This window comes from Elephas maximus, chromosome 25, assembly GCF_024166365.1.
Source record: "Elephas maximus indicus isolate mEleMax1 chromosome 25, mEleMax1 primary haplotype, whole genome shotgun sequence".
In the NCBI taxonomy this organism is placed as follows: domain Eukaryota; kingdom Metazoa; phylum Chordata; class Mammalia; order Proboscidea; family Elephantidae; genus Elephas; species Elephas maximus.
This window is the reverse complement of record NC_064843.1, coordinates 6,723,949-6,741,461: the sequence shown is the minus strand read 5'-3', so window position 1 is coordinate 6,741,461 and position 17,513 is coordinate 6,723,949.

Below are 17,513 nucleotides of genomic sequence, written 5' to 3'. Positions count from 1 at the left end.
CATTCAGTTCTTTTACTTCATCAATTCTTCCTTTTGCTTTAGCTGCTCGACGTTCAAGAGCGAGTTTTAGAGTCTCCTCTGACATCCATTTTGGTCCTTTCTTTCTTTCCTGTCTTTTCAGTGACCTCTTGCTTTCTTCATGGATGATGTCCTTGATGTCATTCCACAACTCGTCTGGTCTTCTGTCACTAGTGTTCAGTGCATCAAATCTATTCTTGAAATGGTCTCTAAATTCAGGTGGGATATACTCAAGGTCATATTTTGGCTCTCGTGGACTTGCTCTGATTTTCTTCATATGTGAGTATTTTTTAAAAGGTACTCTGCTGAGTTGTGTTGAGATCCATCACAGGAAACAAAGAAACTTAACAAAAGACTCCAGAGCTGAAGGAGGTCTTAGTTACCTCCAGAAAGCCACAAAGCACTTTGCATTTGCTAATTCATTGGCCAGCATTCCTCTAAAGGGGAAAGGGAGCCTGGCCACCTACATCCTCCTCACATGGTGCCCTGAGACTTCATAAAAAAACACTTAGTAAAGAGGTATTCCCCTGGTACAGAAAGAAAAAAAAAAAAAGAACCCAGGCCCTGGAGAAACACAGGACAGCTATTTCTGTAATGCATACACAGTTAGCAATTTACACAAAGCGACTGCCACCTAATGCAATTTTCCAAGTTTTAAAATCTGCACAAGTTGCCACTCTCATCGTTTTGAGTTGGAGAGCCCACTCTCTGGTTCTTCTGAGTATGTGGTTTCTAGGAGGCCCTGTGTTCCTAGCAGGCAGGTAAGCAGCCCTGGCTGGCTAGATCTAAATTGGAGAATACCTGGAGAGTTCTCCTGCAAACAGAAGGGCTGGCTGGTTGTGATTGCCCTTACATACATATGCAGAACTGCTGATGGGGGAGGGTGTTTGGAGGGGTCTGGCTCCTGATGCTTGGGTACCACACCAGATCAATCACATCAGAAGGCCTAGGAAGGGGCTCCAGTCATGGGTGTTTCTTTTATTTTCAAGTTGTGGTAAAAATATACACAACAAAACATAAACTAGTCCAATAATTTCCACATGTACAATTCAGTGAGATTGATTATATTCTTCAAGTTAATTATATTGTTCAAGTCGCTACCCTTTTCCGAATCATCCCACCACCATGAACATAAAGTCCCCTTTTCCTCCTCCCTTTCACCCCTGGTAACCACTAATAATCTTCGGTTCCCATACATTTCATATAAGTGAGATCATACAGCATTTGTCCTTTTGCGACTGGCTTATCTCGCTCATCATGATGTTTTCAAGCTTCATCCATGTAATGACACGCATCAACAGGTATTTAAAAAAAAAAAACCCAAGTGGTTTCGGCAGGCAGCTGAAGTTGTGCAGGTGGTGCCGGGGTTACTTACAGTGCTGCAGGTGTGAGCTTAAGAAACAGTGAATTGTATTCAATCCTCTGACTACTCAAGTAGAAAGCCCAATTTGGTATTAATCTTAGCATCTCTCTAACTCTTGTTGATGTGGCCATTTAACATACGGGCTTCTAGCTCAGAACCTGGACCAAAGGGAAAAAAAAGCAAACTTGTTGCCGTGGAGTCAGTTCTGACTCATAGTGACGCTATAAGACAGAGTAGAACTGCCCCATAGGGTTTCCAAGGAGTGGGCTGGTGGATTGAAACTGCCGACCTTTATTGTTAGCAGCTGAGCTCTTAACCACTGCACTACCAGGGCTCCAGACCCTGGGCAGACATCATTATGTTTATCACAATTATTTCAAATCATATAACAATTTTTTCAGTTCACTCAGGCTCATAGTGGCTGCCAAAATGGAAGAGGCAGAGTGAAGAGCTAAGCCTTGGTCCGTCTGTCTCCAAAGGCACGATAATATGCCTGTCTTTAGAGGAGGAAAAGCCATGTAATAATATATTACTTACAAGTTTTAAGGGACATAAACTGTACAGCCTGGAGAAGTAAGGGAAAGTTTTACAAAGGAGCCTCACATCTGAGCTGAATATTGACGAAGGAGAGGTGGAGCCGTGTGTTTCCAGCAGAAAATCAGGAAGTAAGATTTCAGAGAACCTCAGGGAAGGGTAGAGAGTAAGGCAGGCAGGATGTGGAGAGGCTGATGGTCCTAGCAAGAGTGGAGATGGATGTGTTCCCAGAGGCCGACCTCGCAGTGGGTTCACCATGTGCCATGTAAAGAACTGTGGTTTTCATGCAGAGGCTGAGTGGTACCAAAGGAAGATTTTATGAAAGGGGGTGCCCTGATCAGCTCTTTGTTTTGGCAAGAACATTCCGATGCTATATGGAGAACAGCATGCTTTCTTCATCTTTGGCAAGAACGTTCTGGATGCTATTAGAGATCCGATTTAGGAAGGAGTCTGCAGGCTAATACAAAAGAACATAACGTGACTGTGCTGTGTAAAGAATCACCAAACAATGAGTTTCCGAGAAGCCAACAAGCAGGTTAAGAAAAGCAGATCACTGTTGGCTTGGAAGAGCCTGGAGATACTGTCCGCCTTCTCCACATTCCATCTCTTCCCGTCTCAGGTTTGTGCTTACTGTTCCCTTACAGTTCTCTACAGTTTTAACAAATGTGCCTATGTCCCCGGTCAGTATATGCTCAACTTTCCCATGCCTAATTTATTGTGTTGTGAACATTACTGAACTTGATTAATGCTACATATATCCTTCTATAGCTTGTTTTTCACCTGGTGTAATGTTCCTGGTCTGTCTGTCGGATTGTCTGGGGCTGTGACTTGTCCATTTTCAATGTGGTATAATATTCTGCTGTATGAACACACTGCAATTATTTCTCCACTCCACTCTTAATGTTCTGGGGTTATTTTTACTTTTTATTTTTTCCACTGTTACACACAGTACTTCTACAGCCAAGCTTATCCATGCCCCTTGCTGCAGGTGAAGAGAGTTTCTCTGGGGTGAATAGCCAGGAGTGGGATTGCTGGGCCAGGGGGCATGTGTGTCTTCAAATTTACTAAATAATACCAAATCGTTTCTCAAAGCGTGAGCGTCAGTTTACATGCCTCCGGCAGTATACCAGTTGTTCCACATCCTCACCAAGTCTTGATATCGTCAGGGTTGTGTCATATTGTATTGTCCTTAGATTGTCAATCTATTGGGTTTTAAGTGGTGTCTCATTTTGTTTTAATTTGTCTTTCCAAACACTCTTAATGTGTTATTGGTCACTTAGGATTCCTCTTTTGTAATCTCTTTTCAAGTTGTGGTGCCCAGTTTTTATTGGATGTTTAAAATTATTCCTGATTTGATATGGGAGTTATTTGTATACTTTGGGTACTTAGCCTTTGCCTCTTACATGTGTTGCAAATACCTTCTCCAGTTTGAGGCTGATGTTTTTGGTTTCGTTTTGATAGTGCTTCTCTACACTGTTCTCATCGTAGTCTACAGAAAGAATGATTTCTCCCAGATTTATGTGGCCCCCCTGGGGCACTGTAGTCAACAATCCTGGAACACATATTCTTTTCAAGGACAATTAGAACATTTATACAAATTGACTACATACTGAGCCATAAGGAAGTCCTAACATATATCAAAGGACTGGTATACGTGTATCAAATCAGCTACCTACAATGCAATTAAATAGAAATCAAAATTTAAAAAAAGATAAGTAAAAAATTTATATATTTGGGTATTAAAAAAATAAATTACTCATTGGTCAATGAAGAAATTATGATAAAAATTACAGCATATTTAGAATCAAGTGGTGAAAAAATCCCTGCCTGTCAAATTTTGTGGGATGCAGCAAAAGCAACATTTAGAGGGAAATTTATATATGCAGTTTCTGGGTTACAAACAAGATTCATTCCTAAGTCTGTTTTTAAGTCGAATTTGTAGGTAAAGTCGGAACAGGTACATGCGATTCTTATTTAGTGTCAGTTAGTGAAATGTTTGTCTTACTATATAGTATATATTTTACCTTTGTATACATGTGTAACACTTAAGAAACACTTTCAAACCACACACTGTTTTCATGAGTATCATATAAATAGTGCATGCATTTGTTATTATGAACCATTGTACATATTTAACTCAAATTTTTTAATATAATAGGCTTTATGGCAGTCTATTCTTAAGCATAAGTTGTTCATAAGTCAGACATTTATAACCGGGGGACTGCCTGTAGCCTTAAAAATGCTCATATTAGAAGAGAAGGAAGATTGAAAATAAATGAGCTGTGTATCCATGTTATCAAAGAGAATATTCAACTAAAATTCTGTAGAAAGAAGGAAAAATAATACATATAAGAGAAGAAATTGACGAAATAAGAAATTAGCATATAACAAAAAAAGATTAATAAGAAAAAACAGAATAATATAAGAAAAGTTTTAAAAAAAAGAATTCAGTATTTGTTATTAGAATCCATAGATAAATTATTATGAATAACAAGACAGATTATTAAGGTATCTGTAAAAAAATACGCCTTTCTTTGGAAAGAAAGGTGGTCCAACTGAATGCAGAAATTATCGAACAATATCATTAATATCACACCCAAGTAAAATGTTTCTGAAGATCATTCAAAAGCAGTTGCAGCAGTACATTGATGGGGAATTGCCAGGAATTCAAGCTGAATTCAGAAAAGGATATGGAATGAAGGATATCATTGCTGATGTCAGATGGACATTGAGTGAAAGCAGAGAATACCAGAAAGATGTTTACTTGTGTTTTGTTGACTATGCAAAGGTATTTGACTGAGTGGATCATAACAAATGATGGGTAACATTGTGAAGAATGGGAATTCCAGAACACTTAATTGTGCACATGAGGAACCTGTACATAGATCAAAAGGCAGTCTTTTGAGCAGAACAAGGGGATACTGCATGGTTTAAAGTCAGAAAATGTGTGTGTCAGAGTCGTGTCCTTTCACCTTACTTATTCAGTCTGTGTGCTGAGCAAATAATCTGAGAAGCAGGACTATGTGAAGAAGAATGGGGCATCAGAATTGGAGGAAGATTCGTTAACAATCTATGTTATGCAAATGACACAACATTGTTTGCTGATAGTGAACAGGACTTGAAGCACTTACTGATGAAGATCAAAGGCTACAGCCGTCAGTATAGATTACACCTCAACATACAGAAAACAAAAACACTCACAAGTGGACTAATAAGCAACATCATGATAAAGGGAGAAAAGGTTGAACTTGTCAAGAATTTCTTTTTATTGGATCCACAATCAACACCCATGAGAGGCAGCAGTTAAGAAATCAACACGTTGCAGTGGGCAAATCTGCTGCAAAAGATCTCTTTAAAGCGTTGAAGAGCAAAGATGTCACCTTGAGGACTAAGGTGCACCTGACCCAAGTGAGGTGTTTTCAATCGCCTCATATGCTTGTGAAAGCTGGGCAATGAATAAGGAAGAAAAAAGAATTGACGCCTTTGAATTGAGATGTGGTGAAGGATATTGAATATACCAGGAGGGATCAGTCCCTAGAGAAGGACATCATGCTTGGCAGAGTACAGGGTCAGAGGAAAAGAGGAAGATCCTCAGTAAGGTGGATTGACACAGTGGCTGCAACAATGAGCGGATGCATAACAACGATTGTAAGGATGGTACAGGACCGGGCAGTGTTTCGTTCTGTTGTGCGTAGGGTCTCTATGAGTCAGAACCGACTCGACAGCACCTAACAGCAACAACAACAACATAGACTACCAAAAGAATGAACACATCTGTCTTGGAAGGAGTACAGCCAGAATGCTCCTTAGAAGCAAGGATGGTGAGACTTCATCTCACATACTTTGGACATGTTATCAGAAGGGATCATTCCCTGGAAAAGGACATCATGCTCAGTAAAGTAGAATTTCAGCAAAAAAGAGGAAGACCCTCAATGAGATGGACAATGGGCTCAAGCATAACAACGATCATGAGGATGGTGCAGGACCGACCAGACAGTGTTCCATTCTATTGTACGTAGGGTTGCAATGAGTCGAAAACAACTCTATGGTACCTAACAACAACAATAACAAAATATAGGAAACTATACCAGCAAACAGAAATGAAAATTTATGACATATTAATTATAAGAGTACCAAAATGTTAAATACCCAAAAATATATCCAACAAAGGCCCTGTAATACCTCCCTGATAAAAAATTGTAATTTTTTTTGATGCACAAAGAGAACCTAAGTATATATACATATATATAAAATGTTAATGAAATCTGAAGACTGTATCTTTTATATCCTTTTATATCTTTATACCTTTTTTTTTGAAATGTCAGTTTTCTCCAACTGATGTATCAATTTCCTGCAATGCCAGAAATTCTAATCAATCACCTAATGTTTTATGTATTTGTATCTGTGTGTGTAACACAACGAGATTATTCATTCCAACTTTTAAAAAAGACACACAAAGACAACAAGAGTCAATATACTGTTGAAAAAGCACCAAGGTGAGAAGAATTTGCCTACCCAATAGCAGAACTACATTAATTAAGGCATAAAGAATATACCAATAGTCCGGTGGGGAAAAAATAAGAGGGCCAGAATCAGACCCAGACGTGGCCAGGCTGACGAGGCAGAGTAGAGGCAGGAGAGATGGAGTTTTCAATAAGCGGTGCTGAACAGTAGGATTTTCACCGAGGAAAAAAAAAAAATTACACCCCAAACTCAGCGTCAGATTCAATAAACAATTCAATTGGCTTAATGGAATAAATATGAAAGGCAGTTCTCTACAGATTTCATAAAATTATACAGGAGAACACTTACAATTGTTGCTAATGATAAACCAGTTTGTTGCCTAAACTCGTAAGCATTCTTCATCTTTTCTCTCTGGTTGCTTTAAGATTGTCTCTTATCTTTATTTTTTTGCAGTTTCACCAAAATGTGTCTAGATGTGTTTTGTTTTTTCAATTTTTTTATCCTGCTTAAGGTTAATTGCACTTCCTGAAGCTGTAAATTGGAGTCTTTCACCAATTCTGGAGAAGTCTAGCCATTATCTCTTTAGATATTATCCCTGTCTTACTGCCTGTCTACTCTGGAACTCTGAATAGAAATATACTGTATCATTTCAGTTGATGCTTCATATTTGATTTTTTGTCTTAAATATTTTTCATTTCTTTATCTTTTGGTCTGCATTTTGGATAATGTTTTCAGATATATGTTTCAGTAATCTAATTCTCTGATCATCTGTATTTGATCTGCTGTTAAGCCCATCTGTTGAGTTTTTAATTCTAATCCTTGTCTGCTTTTATTTTTACAATTCTAGTTGGTTCTATTTCAAATTTATTTAGTCATTTTATACTCTTTTGCACTTTACTCATACTTCCAGTCCTTTTGTTTGTTTCTTTACATAAACCAAAAGTGCTTATTTAAATCAAGCACATTTATTTTATGTTCGGAGCCCTGGTGGTGTAGTGTTTAAGAGCTACGGCATACTACAGCTGGTAACCAAAAAGGATGGCAGTTCAAATCCACCAGCCACTCTTTGAAGCCCTATGGGGCAGTTCTACTGTGTCCTATAGGGTCGCTATGAGTCAGAATCAACTCGATGGCAATGGGTTAGGTTTTGGTTTTGGTATTTTATATTCTGTATCTAATAATTTTAATGTTTAAAATTTTAAAGTTATTTTTTCGTGTGTGTGTTTACTAGTCCTTGCTATGATTTTATGATTTTTGCATGAGCTCACATTTATTTGCAACCTCATCTATGGGAATTCTTTGTGATCTGTATTGAAGGTAGGGTTATTTCTTTTTATTTCTGAGTTTCCCAGGACATCGCCTGGTAAGATTATTTTAAATTCTCAGTGTGAGATTCACAAACTAGGTGGTGATGGAAATTCAGCCTGCAGAGCTGAATTCTCCAGTTATAAATTTGCAGGCAGATTTTCTCTCTCTTAAACCCTATCTCAAGTTTAGAGACAGGCGGTTTTCCTTGCAGTCTCCTGAGGGATGGTTTTATTTCCACTTCACCTTATAGTCCTCTGGGGCCCAGTTGTATGTGGGAGGAACTCCTGTTAGACTTACCACCTTGGACAGATCCTGAGCTTTGTCTTGCCTTTTCTTCCCTAAACCCCTGGAGGCTCTAAAACTGAAGCTCAGATTTACTTGGGTTGGCAAATGCCTTCAAGGTAAAACTAGCTTCCTTGCTGATGTTACCTCTCTGGGTTCCCAATGACAATCAGTCACTGACCTCCAAGTGTAATGTATGTTCTTGCCAGCATATCATGATTTTTACAAGGTGTTTTTTTTTTTTTTTAATCTAGAATTTTGGATTACTTTCAGTGACAGAGCTTGTCATTTCTAGCCTACCATTCTGACAGAAGGTCTTTTTAATCTCTGCATAAAATTTCACATTATAAATGTCTCACATTTTAAATCGTTGATGGATGGAGAGTCAGTTTGTTTCCGGATCATTTCGTCCATTTTTGATGCTGAAAGAGATGTTAAGCATACATCTTAATGAATGTATGCGCCCATCTCTCCAGGATTGACTCCAGAGGCAGGATGGCACTTTCTTTCTTTCTCTCTTTCTCTCTCTCTCTCTCTGTGTGTGTGTGTGTGTGTGTGTAGATACATAGATAGATTCATTGACATACCTGTAACATTTTACATTGTGCACATTTGCCCCTTCTTTTTTCAGCATTTTGTTTTGAAAGATTGTAAACCTGCTTGATATATAAGGCTGGCACAATAAGCACATATGTGCACAAGTGTACACACACACACACACACACACACGATCAAGGCATTTATCTACGTAAGGACAGTATAGGTTGTTTTACTGAACCGTTCGAATCACACAGCCACCAGGACACTTCACTGCTAAATATATCCATGTGTATTTCTAAAAACAAGGACATTCTCCCCCATAACCACAATGTAGTTACCATACTCAAGAAATATAAAAATATGATTTTATTATATAAAATATCATCCATATTCAAGGTTCTCCAAAGGTTCCAACAACTTCCTTTCCAGCTGTTTTATTTTTTAGTCCAGGAAAAAAAAGGAAGCATTCAGGCTGGCGAGTTGCCTATAGTTACAAGCTTCCCTTCCTCCGCTTTAATCTGGGCAGCCTCCTGTCTTTATTTTCATTTTTTGTCTTTCATGGTATTAATCTTTTGATGAGTCCGGGACAGTCATTTTGCAAAATATCCCTCAAATGTATTTATCTTACTGTTTCCTCATGATTGGATTTGGGAAATCATTTTTGGCTGGGACACGTTTTGGGGTGCAACTCTGTCCTTCCCAATGCATCACATCACGGATCATTAGGTCACTTGGTCTCATTCTTCACGATGTTAAGTTTGTTCATTTGGTTAAGGTGGTGTCTGTCAGGTTTCTCTATTAGCAAGTTATCCTTTGCCCTAGGTAATTAATAAGTGATTGGTGGTGCTTGGCCTTGAGGTGGTGCGGATACTCTCCTCACTGGCAGTCTTTCACCCAGTGATTTTAGCATCCGTCAGTGACTCTTCCCAGAATCGGTGGTTATTGCGGTGTCTGTAAAGTGGTGATTTTCTATTTCTTTCATTCCTCTACATTCAGCAGTTGGCACTTTCTGTAAAGAAAAGCTTTCCTGTGTCCCCTAACTTACAAATATCTATGTGTGTGTGCATGGATACATATATGTACAAGTATATATACATGCCTCTATATATATACTTATACATGTACATATGTAAATTTTTTTTATTTTTTTTCTATATATATACATACATATGTACATGTATACATACATAAGAGCCTTGGTGGCACAGTGGTTAAGTGCTCAGCTGCTAACCAAAACATTGATTATTTAAACTCGCCAGCAGCTCCACCATAGAAAGGTGCGGCCATCTGTTCCTGTAAAGACTACAGCCTTGGAAACTCTATGGGGCAGTTCTCCTCTGTCCTGTAGGGGCACTATGAGTTGCAATTGATGCGATGGCACCCAACAACAACAACCACATAAATAGAGATATGTGTGAGCATGGAGACCCTGGTGGCATAGTGGCTAAGTGATATGGCTGCTAAACAAAGGGCTGGCAGTTCGAATCCACCAGGCACTCCTTGGAAACTCTATGGGGCAGCTCTACTCTGTCCTATAGGGTCGCTATGAGTTGGAATCAACTCGATGGCACTGGGTTTTTCTGGGTTTATATATCAGCATGAACTCATGGATTTCTTTTTTCTTTTCTTACTTGATAAGTTATAACTCATTTGTTTCATCTTACTGTGATGCTGGAATCGCTGCACACCTGGCCAGCAGGCGCCCTATTCAGCTGGGTCTGGTGTCTTTCTGACAGGTCTCCAACAACCCCTGAGAAAGCCCTCACTTCCTAACAGACAGGTACTGACAAGGGGGTGCAGTCGCAGAGGCAGCTGCAGGAGGCCCACCTCGCTGTTTCAGGCAGACTGCACTTCTGTCCGTATCTCGGGCGTTTGGTATCTTCCCTCCTCACCTGTAGCTCCCAGGCCCCTCGACTGGTCAATGAACTCCTCCTCCACAGCACCAGCCACACCAGGCAAACGAAGCTCTCACAAAGGTTCACTGAACACTCAGGTGGACGGGGGTTCTGCCTGTGCACATGTGTCTTTGACTTTGAGCAATGACAGCATGTGTATAATTCCAAATACGTGAAGTCATGCTTCCTTTATTTAGTCTGAGCAGGTTTTCTTTGCATGGCACAGGTGTGCCTCCTGAACTGGGGAACTGGGACTTGAAGAGCAAGCTCGTCTCCCTCTCTGCATTCTCTTTGTGACTCAATAGATACATTTCGCATCCTGTTGACCTTTCTGCTTGGAAAATGACTCATCCTTGGACCTGCCTCTCTGTGGAAGCCATTCTCTCTGCTCCATCACAGGACCCCTCAGAGGGTCCCAGGGTTGCTTGGGAGCTCCCTGAGCCACACTGACCAGCAGTGAGGCAGCTTCCAGGTATAGACACCACCACTTTCCTGGCTCTCAAAGGAGACATAAAAAGACAAGATGCAAAGTGATTAAGAGTGAAATGGCTTGGTCTTATGACCATAGCAGAGCTGCCAGATTTAGAAAGAAAAAAAAAAAAGACCTTCAGTTGAGTTTTAATTTCAGATAAACAAGAAAATTTTTTTAGTATAAATATGCACTGTGCAATAAACAACATTTTTTTAATGTAAATATGCCCCAAATATAACATGTGGGATACTAAGCTAAAATGTCATTCATTGTCTGTCTAAAATTTATGTGCAATTGGGTGTTCTGTATTTCGTCCAACAACCCTTGATCACACATGTGCCTAAGCCACACCCTGCAGTGACAAATGCTGTTGTAGGTATTATCATCCGACTTATTCCTCTCAGTGAGCTGGGCAGAAAACAACAACAACAACAACAATAGCGACCCTATAGGACAAAGTAGAGCTGCGCCATAGAGTTTCCAAAGCTGGAAATCTTTTTTTTTTTTTTTTTACTTAATTGATAACACATGATGTATTTATTTTAGCCCAATGTCTTGTCAAGATTATAACCAAATGTCAAGATTTTCTAATAGAAAATTTTAATTCTGCATTTTTTGTGTGCTTTAAGTGAAAGTTTACAAATCAAGTCAGTCTCTCATACAAAAATTTATATTCACCTTACTATATACTCCTATTTGCTCTTCCCCTAATGAGACAGCCCGCTCCTTCCCTCCACTCTCTCTTTTAGTGCCTGTTCAGCCAGCTTCTGACCCCCTCTGCCCTCTCATCTCCCCTCCACACAGGAAATGCCAGCATAGTCTCATGTGTCTACTTGATCCAAGAAGCTCATTCTTCACCAGCATCTTTTTCTATCCCATTGTTCAGTCCAATCCCTGTCTGAAGAGTTGGCTTTGGGAATGATTCCTGTCTTGGGCTAACAGAAGGTCTGGGGTCCACAACAACCAGGGTGCTTCTAGTCTCAGTCAGGCCATTAAGTCTGGTCTTTTTATGAGATTTTGGGGTCTGCATCCCACTGCCCTCCTGCTCCCTCAGGGTTTCTCTGTTGCGTTCCCTGTCAGGGCAGTCACTGGTTGTAGCCAGGCGCCATCCAGTTCTTCTGGTCTCAGGCTGATGTAGACTCTGGTTTACGTAGCCCTTTCTGTCTCTTGGGCTCATATTTAAGGCTGGCAATCTTTATAGAAGCAGACTGCCACACCTTTCTCCCATGGAGCGGCTAGTGGGTTCAAACCACTGACCTTTCGGTTAGCAGCTGAGTGCTTTAACCACTGGACGGAGCAGGTGTCATTAGCTCCATTGAAATAAGCATCTTTAACAAAAGTCGCAATACTGTTAGGTGGCAAAGCCTCTACCAAGCTTGGTTGTGTGGTTTCTGTTCTACCCATCTCCATGGTTTTGCCAGGGGATAAATGGTTCCCTCCAAAAGGAGGAAGGTGACTGTGCCCGATCACCACCATTCACCACCAGAGCACCATTTTTCCTTTGGGAAGGTAGCTCATCCCACCCTGGGTCTACGTGCTCAGAGAGGGCTGATCCTAGACCCAGGCCAGGGGTTTACGTGGTGCAGCCCCCTGGTCACAGTTGTGAGTTCATTGGCACATGATCTAAGACAAGGCAATAAGTCACAATCGTAAGATTTTGGCTGGAAATTATTGGGAAAGAGGTTCATTCTTCTCTTGGGTGTCCAGTTTGGTAAGCCTGGAGTACTGTTGGCCATCTTGTCACCGTGAGGGGAAAACTTGCCTGACAATTAACCCATCATAAAGGAAAGCAAAGCAATGAGGAAAACGGAGTAATTGAGCACCTGGACCCAGCCATGCTTGAAGCCGAACAGCCGTGGAGTTCTCAATTGTACATGAGCCAATTCATTTTATTTTTCCCTCAACCCAGGTTTGGTTGGATCTATGCCACTTGCCTCTAAAAAGGCCCTGAACACCCACTTGCGTATTTAAATGTCAATCTTTTGAAATATGCCCGGCCAGCAACCTGACAGGTGTTTATTGAGCACTAGCTGTGCTCTGTGCACTGTGACAACCACAGACACACAGCAGCAGACAGCGTAAGCACGCCCGCCCTCTGCCCTCAGGGAGTCAGTCCCAGCGGGAAGGCAGACTCTTCACGTGACCTGGCCAGTTTGAGAGAAGTTTCAAAAGGCCACGCTCTGGACCATTCCTGCCCTACCAGTGTACACATCCAGGGTCCCTGGGTGTGCAAATGTTTAAGCACTCAACAACCAGCCAAAAAGTTGGCAGTTCAAACCCACGCAGAGGTGCCTCAGGAGAAAGGCCTGGAGATCTGCTCCCAAAAGGTCACAGCCTTGAAAACCCTACGGAGCAGTTCTACTCTGCACACGTAGGGTCGCCACGATTCAGGCTTGACTGGACAGCAACCACCAGGTGTACAAACCCCAAGTGGCCTCAGCACATCAGTCACCCAGTGCAGCCCACACAGCCGCGCCTCTGGTTAGAGCAAGCCCCGAGTGTTTCCTTCCCCGTGCCCTGGCTTCTGGTCTGTTAAAGCACAGGACACCTTCCAGCACCACCCACACATCTGCCCATCCTCCAGCCACCTCCCGGACAAACACACCGTCTTGTATAAAATACACAGATACCAGCAGTAAGACCCCAGCAGGTGGTAAATCCCACCCAGCCCCAAGATTTACATCCCGACAGTGGAAGTCAATAAGAACTAATTAGATGTTTACCTCATTTCCTTAGTAACGACCCTGACACGCCACTGATTGTCAAACCGAATCTACGTGTAGGCTGTGCCTCAACTGGGGTCAGGGCTGATGTCTGTGTACACAAAGAAACCTCGTGCAGTTATTTATACCTGGGGCCGGAGTGTGTGTGCAGATGCTGGTAGGCTCATCTCCACAGAAGGAGGTGCTGGAGCCGAGGTATGAGTGCACTGAGCCGGGAATTAGGTACGCAACAGCCATTAGCAATAATGAGAGTTATACACCTAATTCTCCAGCATCGTTTTAAAATTTGTTTTATTAAATAATGCTGTAATGCTGTGTTAAGTAATGCAATGTTAGGTAACATTGACTTCAGCCTCATTAAATAATCTCCTTAACTATCATACTGGAAAACCAGTATCATTAGACAAATGCTATTTGTCGTCTGCCATGATGCAATTGCTACCGAAGGTTCCACGCAGAGCAATTAGTGAATAAACAAGGAACCACCCGTACAGGGCCAATAAAAGGGTGAAAAGAGGTAGTGAGCAGGCCTCAAAGGTCTTAGCAGAGAGAAATCGTAATCCTCCCTATTGGTCGAACTCAGAAACACCAGGTGAAGCAGAAGGTAAGCCATAACCACCCACCTTTGCTCTTGATCTATTGCACCTAAATGAAAGACTTGAACTTCGCGGTGGTTGTGAACTTGATATACTGTTGGGGAGAGAAGGCATCAGTAAACGAACACCATTTAATAGATTTACTTGTCCATTTCTTTCCCTAATATTGGGGAACCATGTGAAAAACCAACCAGAATATCTTAACAATTCTACCTTGTCTAGGTCAGGATAGGTCCATTTTTTAATTAAAGCTATACCTCTGTTGGAAACCCTGGTGGTGTGGTGGTTAATAGGTACATCTGTTAACCAGAAGGTTGGTAGTTTGAATCCACCAGGCACTCCTTGGAAACTCTAGGGGGCAGTTCTACTCTGTCCTATAGGGTCACTACGGGTTGGAATCAACTCAACGGCAATGGGGTTTTTGTTTTTTTAAATACCTTTGTAAGGTAGAACATTGAGATTTTTCTCTGCATTTTATTATCATATTTTCAGTTATGATCGGCAGAATAATGCCCCCCACCCCCTGCCAAGATGTCCACAACCTAATCCCTGGAACCCGTAAATATGTTTAGTTACATGGCAAAGGGGAATTAAGGTTGCAGGTGGAACTGACATTGATAATCAACTGAACTTAAAATGAGATTACCTAAGTGGGTCCAATACCATCACAAGGGATCATTAAAGATGGCAGAGGAGGCAGAGGAAGAGGAGAACCTGATGTGGTACGAGAAAGACGCGACCCACCATTGCTAGCTTCACAGGTGGAGGGAGAAGGGCCACAAGCCAAGAAGTATGGGTAGCCTCTAACCCAGAAAAAACCCAGTGCCGTCAAGTCGATTCCTACTCACAGCGACCCTATAGGACAGAGTAGAACTGCCCCATAGAGTTTCCAAGGAGCGCCTGGCAGATCTGAACTGCCGACCCTTTGGTTAGCAGCTGTAGTACTTAACCACTACGCCACCAGGGTTTCCAAACTGCTCTCTTCTAGACGCTGGAAAGGCAAGGAAAAGGTTCCTCACCTAGATCCTCCAGAATGAACGTCCCCTTCTGACACCTTGATTTAACCCAATGAGACCCACGTCAGAGCCCTGACGTGTAGAACTGTGAGATAATAAATACTTGCTTTTTTTTAAGCCACTAAGTTTGTGTCCACCACCCATCAGTTGGTTTGTCATACTGTGACGATGCTGGAAGCTATGCCACCAGTATTTCAAATACCAGCGGGCTCACCCAGGGTGGACAGGTTTCAGTGGAGCTTCCAGACTAAGACAGGCCAGGAAGAAATGCCTGGTAATCTACTTCCGAAAATCGGCCAGCGAAGACCCTATGGATTATAATGGTTCAACCCTCAATGATCACAAGGACGGCGCAGGGCCAGGCAGCATTTCGTTCGGTTGCGCGTGAGGTTTCCATGAGATGGGGCTGCTCGGCGGCAGCTGACAGCAACCACTCAGGCCCGTGGGTATCAGTCAGCAGGGATCTTTGCACGCACACTGTGTATATACACATGAGTGCACACCTGTGGTGTAAAGAATTGTTTACTATGGCCCTGCACTGGCAAGAACCAATCTTCTAGGGAAGATAAAAGGGCCAAGATGTGAAGGGGAGATCAAAGGGTGTGAATGGAAGGGTTAGCTCTAAACGTCCAAGTACCTTCTGTGAGGAGGAAGATGTCTGTATCGGTCCTCATCTAATATGGTAGCCCATATGTAGCTATTGAGCACTTGAAAGGTGGCGAGTGTGACCAGGGAAATAAGTGTTTCATTTTAGTTAATCTAAGTTAAATGTAAATACCCACGTATGGCTGGTGGTATTCCATTTGCGAGCTTAACTGTGCATCAAACTTCAGGGGCCATTTGCCTTGGAACGGTCGGCTCCATAGACAGCGTCACCCCAACCCCCAGGACCTAGAAATATAATCCTCCCATGGCAAGTGTGCTCGCTCATCCATCATCCTGTCATTTTTAAAAAGACCTTTAGTCTGGGTGTCTTGTATCTATGTCTTGGGTTTCTGTGCCTGTCAATTTGCATTACGCACTGCTCCTGGACCCCCTGTATGCCCCGGGGTGGTTCTCCGGGTGCCTTTTTATTGCACATGCAGAATTAATACCAGTGTTAATTACAGCAATCAATTAAAAACAGAACACATAATAAAAAATACCCTTGAACTTTTTGGAAACTCTTAGCAAAATCACATGTAGGCAGATGTCACTTTGAGTAAGGACGGAGTCCACCACAGGTTCCAGTCCCAGTTTTTCTCACTGGGGGAATTTTGATCATGCCTCTCTCTCACAATCCGTGAAGAGCGAGCCCGTCGCCACTGTTGCTGGGGCACAGCAAAGGCCACGTGAGAATCCCATTCTTTAGCTTCACTTCAGCAGTCACAAGTATCTCCCGCTGCGCTAGGGCCCCCAGACCATAATCCAGATTGAATGACATTTTCAAACGAGGAGAACAAGATTTATAGATTTACTTGCCACTTCCAATGTTTTGATCCTCATGCTGAGAACAGTACGTTTGGCGTGTGTTATTTAGGATGCTGCCTGATTGGGACTCCCGGAGAAACGGCAGCTTCCGGTTCGGAGACCACAGACGTTAGCTGTTTTCACGGGAGAACATTGCCTTTGCTCATTGATAGCCTGTGTTCTAGTCCACACACTTGCTATAAAGTTGCTTTATTGATCACCTGGTAAAATGTGATCTTTCCAGGTAAGACTCTGAAATATTTGTTTAGCTAAGACAGCAGCTGTGGTTTAAGCCAGTTAAAGGGCACGGGGTAAGCACGACAGGCCCGTTACACGCATTTCCAAAGATCTTAGAAGGCAATCCAACCGGGGATCAGTGTGCAGGGGAGAGAGGCTGCTCCTGATGAAGCTTTGGCTTAAACAAGTCACTATTTACCGCTCCCAAGGAAAGACCGAGAAACAAAACCTAACCAGCATGTTCTCAAGCAGCATACACCTAGGTTCCCAACACGCTGGTTCCCAGAATGCATTCCTCGCAATAGTCATGTAATCCACTAGGGTTCTTGCTTCCGAGTCAATAGACTCTGCCTCCAACTACATTAAGGGTAAAACAACCAACCAAGCTCCACCATGGGAGACCCTACTGGTATTTGAAATACCAGTGGCATAGCTTCCAGCATCACAGTCACAGTAAGACACTCTGACAGATGGGTGGTGGGAACTGGGATAGAGACACGTTCCTGACGAGAGGGTGAAGGTGATCCCATCATCTCCCTCAGCGCAATCACCTGGGCTCCTCCCTAGGCCAGAACCAGAACCTCTAGGCAAGAGGCCTGGGGATCTGCATTTCCAA